Source organism: Scylla paramamosain, chromosome 23, assembly GCF_035594125.1.
Source record: "Scylla paramamosain isolate STU-SP2022 chromosome 23, ASM3559412v1, whole genome shotgun sequence".
NCBI classification, from domain to species: Eukaryota; Metazoa; Arthropoda; class Malacostraca; order Decapoda; family Portunidae; genus Scylla; species Scylla paramamosain.
In genome coordinates this window covers 7,305,301-7,315,485 of record NC_087173.1, presented here as the reverse complement: position 1 = coordinate 7,315,485, position 10,185 = coordinate 7,305,301, and the positions used below count along the sequence as shown (strand labels likewise).

Here is a 10,185-nt window from a genome sequence, read left to right as displayed (position 1 = left end):
GCACTAACCGGCAGCTCGATTCCTCTTCAGGACGCCAGAGTTCGTTCACCACTACCGCCACCACCACCACCTCCATCAACACTGACTCCATCACCCCGCCGTGCACCACCATCGCTACCTCATCATTCATCAACACCACTACTACTACTACTACAGCACTATCAGCACTACCACTATTGACTCCATCATCCCGTCGTGCACTACCATTTATCACCAACACTATTACAACACCATCATTACTATCATCACCATTACGCAAGTGGTCCTGATGAAGGTGACATAAGAGAAAGTTATAAAGAATTTTCTGACGAGTTGAAGTAAGAGTGAGAACTACTACTACTGCAGGGAATACATAGACAATACAATCCCCTGACACAATTAGACTACATGTTTTAGCTGTAGCATCTCTCTCTAATGACGGCCGGAAATTGAATCTAGCGGGAATGTGGTTACGTTAACACCTATCAAATTATTTTCCCTCCCCTATCATTCTATCTGTTACAGCCCACGGCCTCTCTCCAGTGCAATACCTTCCTAGAAAGAAAATTATCACTGAAGAGGGGCAGGTAACGCAAATTTGTTCAATAGTTGTATTTTTCTTTACGTTACTGATACTGGCATTGTTATTGATCGCATTGTAGTAGTAGTAGTAGTAGTAGTAGTAGTAGTAGTAGTAGTAGTAGTAGTAGTAGTAGTAGTAGTAGTAGTAGTAGTAGTAGTAACAGTAGTAGTAGTGGGAGGAGGAGGAGGAGGAGGAGGAGGAATAAGAATAAGGAGTAGCAACAGTAGCAGTAGTATATCAGTAGCACCACCGGCAGTAACAGGATAGGAGCAGTAGAAGTAGTTCACAAGTCCCTGAATAACAACAATAGAGATATCTAAATAAGGCCACGTCACCGCCAGGTAAGAGCGCACGTAGTATGTAGCAGACATCCCCGGAGAGCGCCAGGTAACAGGTGTGGGGCCAGCCAGAGCCAACAGGAGAGCAACACACTCGGCTTTAGGTGTGTCAGGCTGCGCTCAATACAGTCTTCACTATATGCAGCTCCACTAGTCTGTCTGTCTACAGGGAGAACAACTTTCGTGTGCACTGTTTTCCTTCCTCCCTCTAGACATCTCCCTTTCTCCATTCCAGTAACGGATTCCTGATTCTTCCTTGGGTACTCACCCTTTCAAGTCATCTTCCCATCCTAATTGCCTTAATCAAATTAACTTACTTCGCCTCTCCTAACTTACCTAACCTTCATACAAGGAAAAAAGGGAAGGGAGGGTTGAACACTACATGGGAAAGGAAGAACAGGTAACATATGCTACAGAACTAAATGTGGAAGGAAAAACTGGTGACATATGCAACACTAGATAATAAAAGGAAACACATGCTACAGAACACTACATGATAAAGGAAAAAGAGGTGACATGCTACAGAACTACATGGCGAAGGGAAAGCTGAGGCATATACTACAGCTGCACGTGGCCTTAGTGCTCATCTCCGCCTCACCCCCTTTGAACCTGCGGTGGATCACTGGATATCCCTCACCCCCGCCACAGGGTCACGTGACATCCGGGTTTCCACAGTTTACCTTTCCTAGGTTTGCCATTTATCAACTAAGCTCCAGCCCGGATTCGAACCAGGGAACGCTACATAATATGACTAAAATATATTTAATTTTTACAGAGGAAATAGCGAGAAACTGAATATTAGATGTAAAGAAGAAAGAAAATGCAAATAATTAGGTAATCTAATTAATCAAGTCATAATTTTTCGGGTTAATTCTGAGAAGGAAAACTGGAGACGTGCATTTTTTTCAGTGGTAGCCTTTCAAGCGCAATCTAGCACACGTCACTGCACGCATGACCACCACTCTCCCCCGCAGTGAAAGCCAAGACGTCCGTAATCCTTTCCACCAATGAGAGCAATGACGAGCACCACCAAAAATAAATATTAATGATGCTGATAAAAATTGAAAGTTTACCCACCATGGCGTAGCTTATCGAGCCAACACTGCAGCCAAGAAATGATGATGAAATGAGTTAAAACACTGAATATGTGATGATATGATGATGATGGTGATGATGATGATAACCCACAAAACTATAGGGAACAATAATAACGCAATACTATAAGTGACGAAAGCAGCAAACAAACAAAATAACCTCGTCACTCACTGGGCCACTGAACACGGCACGGCAAACAGACAGATAGACAGACAGTCAACACCGACAGGAAACAAGAGGCTTAGAACAACAATGAAAGTAAAAAGAAATGAACCACACCACGCCAAACAGGTGAAACAAACAGGCATGTAACGCATCAATCACTAACGGCACAACACACTATCACCTGTCCATAACAAGGCGCGGAACAGGTGAAGAACAAAAGGTGAACTATGTACTCACAAACCTCCCCTTGCAACCTCCCCCTCCCCCCACCACGAGAGAGAGAGAGAGAGAGAGAGAGAGAGAGAGAGAGAGAGAGAGAGAGAGAGAGAGAGAGAGAGAGAGAGAGAGAGAGAGAGAGAGAGAGAGAGAGAGAGAGAGAGAGAGAATGAAGAATTAAAGAATTATAAACCAAGAAAATTCAGAAATGAAAAGCAAGAGTTAGAAAAGTAATATAAATGGACAAAGATAGATAAACAAGAAGAAACAATAAAGTATAAAATGAAATGAAATAGTAAAATCAAAGATAGGATTATAGAAACGTGGGCTTAAAGGTAGAAAAGCAACCGAAAGAAACGTAAACAAGACAAAGGAAATATTATAACAATGCAATGATGTTAAAAATGATAACTAAAGCAATAATAAAGTTGGGGAGATATATATATATATATATATATATATATATATATATATATATATATATATATATATATATATATATATATATATATATATATATATATTAAATAACTAATGGACTATATTGATAAATCGTGTTAAATAAAATAAATTGACAAAGAAAAATAGCTAATGAAGAAACAAAAATAACAGCAACCACTGCCACCAGCATCATCAAGAACAACAACAACGATGACAACAATTTAAAACACTTCCTTCCTATGTAGTTACTAAGCGGCTGAAATTATAATGATGAATAAATTAGTAAATTAATAAACAAAACACAAAACAAGTTTAGTAAAGCCCGACTAACCAACACACCTCATTTGACCTGACTTGACCTCAGCTGGCCTGGCCGACCTCACGCACCTCACTTCCCCTACATGCTAATCCTGTGAATTTCCCTCGAGTCCCACCCACTCTCCACTCCCATGCCGTGACTCATTGTGAATTTACCGGCCATCCTCCACGTGGCGCGAATCCTCGGCCACTAGCTCACCTCACATCTCACCAGTTTGGCTGGTTTTATTTTAATCTCTTCTTTCACATGTAGTTTAAAATTGTATGTAGATTAGTAGATGCTTTCGTTATATACCAACAAACTTTAAGCTTCGACAAAAAAGTAAAGTCTAATAGTAAGATAGACTAGATAGATACATAGATACTCTCATTATATACCAAAAAAGTTCAGTTAGGTTTAAAAGATAAAGAAATCGGTTCATAAAATGGTGCATGGTTGGAATACATTCAGTAATGAGGTTGTATCTGCTAAATCCACAGGGAGCTTTAAAGAATTCGACACGTTTATGAATACGGCTCATAGTTGGATGTAAGTAGACAGGCTGGTATAGGTGTGTTTCTTGCAACTTTCCCCTATGTTTTATGTCCACAAATCTGCTGCATCTATTCATGTATTTTCATTATATTCTTAGCAGTTCCAGTCACACAATGTTCCCCTCTCATCTCAGCAGTAACCTCTCCATTCCCTCCACGTTCACTCATTCATCCACACGTTTCCTCTCCTCCACACTGTTTTCCTTATCTCCCTTCCCGCCTCACTATTCATGCACACCACGTCCACCCAGTCATCCACTCATGCTTCCTCTTCTTCCTCCACACTAAATTTAATTCCTCTTTCCCTCCACTCTCATTCATTCATCTGCACATATTTCGTCTCCTTTCTCATTTCCTTTACCTCCACTTTTGTCTTCTCTTCACGATAATTTCCTCCTCTCCTTTAAAAGCCTCTGCTCTCAGGTATCCATCTAAATGCTTTCCACATCACACTCCACATAAAAGACCTTCCACACATTTCGCTTTCGCCATCCACTCCTATTTCCTCCTCTCCACATAAATAATGATCTCTCTATTCTCCCTTTCCACTCAAAGTAATCCACCAACTCACATTGTTTTCCCCTCTTATCTTTCCACTGACATTTATCAACCTCTCCTCTTCCACCATTATACCCATCCATTCCTCCACCTTCCTCCTCCCTCTGCCTCTTCACTCTTAATCCACCCACATTTTTTCCGCTTATTTTTTCTTCTAAACTTCCCCAACTCATCTACTCCTCCCCTTTCCTCCTCTGCCTCTTCACTCCTCTTTATCCACCCATACACTTCTTTTCGGCTTATTCTACTGAGCCTCCTCAACTCCCTCGCTTCTTCATCACCATTCCAGCCACACCTTTCCTACTCCTCCTCCCACGCAACGTTTTCATGCCCACATTCCTCATCTTGCTCCATCCACCTTCTCCAGCAGAGCAGCGGGAGGGGAATGAGTAATAATGAAAGTGATCCATAAATAGAGGTGGAGAAGAAGGAAAGAGTGTTAGATCAATAATGAGCTTTGTTGATCCAAGCAGAAGGGGAGTGAAGCAGTGGATGAGGAGGGGGAAGAGTGTTATTAGCTACGTATATATGTTGCTTTAATGTGACTTTTCTCTTTACTTGTGAGGGGAAGGGAACTTGCTCTGTTTCATTAGTCTCTCTCTCTCTCTCTCTCTCTCTCTCTCTCTCTCTCTCTCTCTCTCTCTCTCTCTCTCTCTCTCTCTCTCTCGTCACACTTCCAATACTAGATTCATGAGTCACAGGCAGGACGAGTAGGTGTGTGAGTCATTATGAGTGTAAAGAGAACAGTTATCTACCACTGGCCATCACACACACACACACACACACACACACACACACACAAGCATTACTCATTCATGGGTGGGACCGGAAGTTGACCAGTTCAGAAAAATGTATACGCCACAGTATTCTCGTTATGTATGTATGAATGTATACATGTGTGTATGTAGATGCGTGTGTACGAATGTGGGTAGGTGGGTAGTAAGGTAGGAATGAATAATATATCCGGTATCATCATCGTCATCATCAGTAGCTTCATTAGTGGTGCAGTCCGAATAAACACGCTCTCTCTCTCTCTCTCTCTCTCTCTCTCTCTCTCTCTCTCTCTCTCTCTCTCTCTCTCTCTCTCTCTCTCTCTCTCTCTCTCTCTCTTCCGCTATCCTGCTTATTGTGTTTCCGTCCATCCCTCTCATTTCCTCCTTTCCGATTGCTTCTCTTCTGATTTATGTATTTTTGTTGTCTTTTCTGCATGCATCTAATTTATGTTAATCTGTCTATGCTTCCAGACGATATTATCTGTTATTGTTATTGTTATTATTTTTATTATTATCATCATCAATATCTGTGTTGTCACCACTATTATTATCATCACCGTCATCGTTGTCATCACCACTATCATTTTCCTTATCTTGCTTTTTTTTTCTTTTCCTTAATCTATAAAGTCATGACCTTTTCTTTTACGCCCTAGACAAAACACTAATCTCTCTCTCTCTCTCTCTCTCTCTCTCTCTCTCTCTCTCTCTCTCTCTCTCTCTCACACACACAAGCTCACTCACACTCCCCCCTTCTCTCTCTCTCTCTCTCTCTCTCTCTCTCTCTCTCTCTCTCTCTCTCTCTCTCTCTCTCTCTCTCTCTCTCTCTCTAACCTTTACTCGTCCTTCTTATCTCTTACTCCTTTCCTCCTCCGGCATCTCTTTTCCTACGTAATTTGTTTCAAGGAAAATCGCTTTCTCTCTCTCTCTCTCTCTCTCTCTCTCTCTCTCTCTCTCTCTCTCTCTCTCTCTCTCTCTCTCTCTCTCTCTCTCTCTGGAAATAACACACCCAGAAAAGACAATTAGGCTGCAACAATAAATTCCTCAAACTAATTAAAAGAAAGACAAAAATTAGAATATCAAACGGTTTCAAATGAAGGTTCCAACAAATTCTCTATTCACATTATTTAGAGACAATCCGATTCCTTTCCTGCTTAACTTTCCCCCTGCCAATAAAAATCCCACTTTCACCCAAACACAATCCCATGAATCAGCAACAAACGAGAGAAAAAAGAGTAAAAACTGACCCGGCAAAAAAATAAGTAAATAAAAATCGATGAGAAGTGAAAAAAAGAACGTAATTGCGACATTTAGCATTTAGCGTTTCTGTCCAATCAACGTGCTTCTTTTGAAATGATAACCGAGTATTTTCGCAAGGTCATTGGTGTATACGAAAGAAGGATTATCAATGCGAGAATAAATACTTAATCAGGCATGAGGGTAACACGCAAGGCCGCTGCACTGCCAACATAAATAAGTGAATAAGATAAAAGGTAATGAAGAGAAAGGAAATAAAATGATCTTGAACACCTTGACGAAAATGTAGGTGTTTGCCGAAATATCTCATTACACAACTGAGACTCCCTAAATAAATAAATGAGTAAAATAAATACACTAATAAATAAAAGTAAATAAACAAATAAATATATAAATAGGTAGTTGCTAAAATACTAACTATAATTTAGAAGCTTTTAAAAAAACAAAATATTAGTCAAATATCACAAAAGTATTAAACTATAATTAAATAAATTTCCACAGAAACGCATAGATATACGTAAAGCACACGTAAAGACGAAATTAGAGGAAAAAAACTAAAGAAACTAATGAAAGAAAGATGAAAAAAAATATAACAAAAGATTAACAAGATCTTACAGTTACACTACTGCAACATTTAAGTCACTATTTCTTTTGCAATATGCGAGTAAAGCGTTGAAGAAAGAAAAAAAAACACCAACAATAAAAAAGAAAGCAAAATCATTTTACATTTATGAAAACACCATGAGAATAATAAAAATAAAAAAAACTATGGCAGACTTAAAAGAAATATAAAAACACCATGAGAATAATAAAAAAAAAAAAACTATGGCAGACATAAAAGAAACATAGAAAGAAAAAGATAAGAAATCCGGCGCTAAAAAAATCACTATTAACTCGTACAATATAAACATTTACGTTACTGTTATTCTTTTCCTTTTCCCCTCCGCCTCACTCTGGCCACAGCCGTCTTGCTTCCCTTCCCTCCCTTCCTTCCTCATTCCGCCCTCCCCGTCCCCTCGCCACACCTAATTTACAACAAAGACTGATGAGGAGTGACGGCCAGGGCGCCCCCTCCTGCTCCTTCTCCTAGTCTTTCTTCCCTCAAGATTTCTCTTCTTAATTATGCGAAAAACATCACCGAGCTTCTTTCATTTTTCAGATTTACGAGGAATTTCAATGGATAGGAATTTTCAAGATTTCTTTGGATTTTGAAGAAGGTTATTGTTATTGTTATCATTATTACTATTGTGTGTGTGTGTGTGTGTGTGTGTGTGTGTGTGTGTGTGTGTGTGTGTGTGTGTGTGTGTGTGTGTGTGTGTGTGTGTGTGTGTGTGTGTGTATTTACTTGTGTATTTAATAGATACATGGTGGATTTTCGAGATAATTATATTTGTCTACATGTCAAAGGTAAAATATCCTAAAGATTTCAAACTTTCGACTTCGAGTTTAGAGGTTAGGTGTAAACAGATCTACAGTTTTTAAAGATTTCTATTTTTTTTCTTTTCTTTTCGAGGCGATAAAAATTTTTGGGGTTTTTTTCAAAGCTATATATTTTTTTTCAAGACTCCTCATTATTCTTCAGGGGCATCGATATTTTAAGTCTTAAAAATTTTCGCAGACTACATTTTTTCCAAGATTCCAAGGGATTTTCGAGGGTAAAGACTTTAAAATAAAGACAGCCTTGAGAATTGATATGAGTGAAGATGCTAGTAACGGTAGTAATGACGAGCATGAGGGATGAATGAAGGACTGATTCTGATTAATGAAGGGAAGGGTGGTGACTGGTGAAGCAGTGTTAATGAAGAGCCGATGAGGAGGCAGTGAGTGAAGGACGGACTGATAGTGATAATGATGGCACGCTATGAGAGCTGAAGGGCGGGAGGGTAAATGATGAGGCAAAGGAAGCCACAGTACTTCATCAATTTAAATTAACGAAAAAAAAAAGTAAATGCGTCGTATTCCTAAACATTTCGTCGTCCATCTCTTATATTTAGGAAGTTAAAATGAAAATTACTCGAGTGTTTTCATAATTTTAGTGACTATAACGAAACATTGCTAAACCTTTCGTCCCCTTATCTCTTACATTTGACAGGCTGTAATGGCAATTACTTAGGTTTTCAAAGGTGTTTTCATGACTAGTGACAGTTTAACAAGGATTACGCGTCTATAGGAAAAATACACTGAAGAGAACCTAACCTATCATTTCAGTGGCCTTTGAAAAATAGTCCTGATTAGAGAGAGAGAGAGAGAGAGAGAGAGAGAGAGAGAGAGAGAGAGAGAGAGAGAGAGAGAGAGAGAGAGACATATATATATATAGAGAGAGAGAGAGAGAGAGAGAGAGAGAGAGAGAGAGAGAGAGAGAGAGAGAGAGAGAGAGAGAGAGAGAGAGAGAGAGAGAGAGAGAGAGAGAGAGAGAGAGAAAGAGAAATGTATAAGAATAGAAGCCCATAAGTCAAGGAACTGTAACGTAAAAATACTTAAATCTCTCTCTCTCTCTCTCTCTCTCTCGAAAAGGGCTAGAGGCAATTTTGGTCCGTGGTTATCAAGACGATTCATCAACAGGAAGGCAAGGCTTATTCCTGGACAACAGTAATTATTTTCCACCCTCCTGTCTCGTGTACTTATCATACTTAGGTGGCACACAGGTGGTACGACAGGTAGGGCTAAGTGCTGGCTGTCATTATTGGCATTGTTATTACTATTATCATTATTGTGTTGTCTTAGTAGCGGTGGTGGTAGTAGTAGTAGTAGTAGTAGTAGTAGTAGTAGTAGTAGTAGTAGTAGTAGGAGCAGAGTTTGAAGTAGTAGTGGTAGTAGAAGAAAAGATGATGGTGAGGATGATAATGATAAGGATGAATGAAAAGATACAAAGAAGGAAGAAGAAAGAGTAATGATGATGAAGAAAAAGTAGTAGTAGTAGTAGTAGTATTGACTGGCTCTCTTCACCTCGCAGCATCAGTATTAATTACACATTTAACACCACGATCTCAAGGTCACCACCACACAACAACAACAGCCACATCACCAGATCACGCACCTCCACACCACAACACACACACAGCACCACACAAACACGTACATCAAACATTGCAACTTCAACCCCTCTCCACCACACCACCACCAATTCATCTCTCCACAATCCCTACGTCCACCACAGAAGTACATCATCCTCTACCCTCACCCAAATATAGCAGTAATATTACGCAGAATTCTTACTACGCTTCAATCGATCGGTGTTTCTGGAAAAGGTGACGAGACGGATGTAGTAGAAGGTTGAAAGTCGACGAGGAGACAAGAGGCGAGGAAGGGAAAGGTCCGCGTGAGGTGCATCAAGTATTTGGATAAAAGAGAAACACGAGTCTTGGTCACTTGGCGATACAAAAAACAAGAATTCTCAGACGTTTTGGAGTCTCCCGCTGAAACACACGTGGATGATAATGAGAGGTAAGCACACCTGTGTATCTGAGGGGCGTTACAGTCCGCTCTTTTGCGTCACCACACGGCACACATACCGTCCCCCACCAATACCAAAACCACACTGCTTCCCTGCTCCCTCCCTGCCTCAATCCACTGTTCCTCTCCCTCCCAACATCTGATCCCTCCCCCATTCCCCCAACACTCCTCACCTCCGCAGCCGTGCCCTTAGGCGAACACCTGTATGGTTTTACCTCCCTCACCTCCCCCAACTCTGCTCCTCCTCCGTGTCTCTCCCCCACCCAAGCCTTCCCACTCTCTCACTTCCTGCGTACAGATACCATTCACAGGCCTACTTTGTGGGGAATACAACAAACGAGGATGCGATAGGAGAATGAGAAGAGAAGAGAAGAGAAGAGAGAGAGAGAGAGAGAGAGAGAGAGAGAGAGAGAGAGAGAGAGAGAGAGAGAGAGAGAGAGAGAGAGAGAGAGAGAGAGAGAGAGAGAGAGAGAGGAGG

At 40.5% G+C, this 10,185-nt stretch overlaps 1 protein-coding gene and 1 long non-coding RNA gene across 6 annotated transcripts in view; one reads left to right on the top strand and one right to left on the bottom strand.

Annotated features, from left to right (window-relative positions):
* The window catches only part of LOC135112090 (protein numb-like), an 81,724-nt gene that overhangs the window by 26,683 nt on the left and 44,856 nt on the right, over window positions 1-10,185 (bottom strand). The window contains exon 1 of one of the 5 annotated variants that reach the window (XM_064026049.1): window positions 9,709-9,804. The exons of 3 other annotated variants lie outside the window; for them this stretch is intronic. The gene's annotated coding sequence lies outside the window, so the exon portion shown is untranslated. Of the gene's footprint in view, window positions 1-9,708; window positions 9,805-10,185 lie in introns of those variants that run through there. One more of the 5 variants, XM_064026052.1, reaches the window with a different exon arrangement.
* Window positions 9,472-10,185, top strand: part of LOC135112093 (uncharacterized) — a 41,281-nt gene continuing 40,567 nt past the window's right edge. Inside the window, exon 1 of the long non-coding RNA XR_010274058.1 lies at window positions 9,472-9,698. This is a non-coding gene — a long non-coding RNA (uncharacterized LOC135112093). The remainder of the gene's footprint in view (window positions 9,699-10,185) is intronic.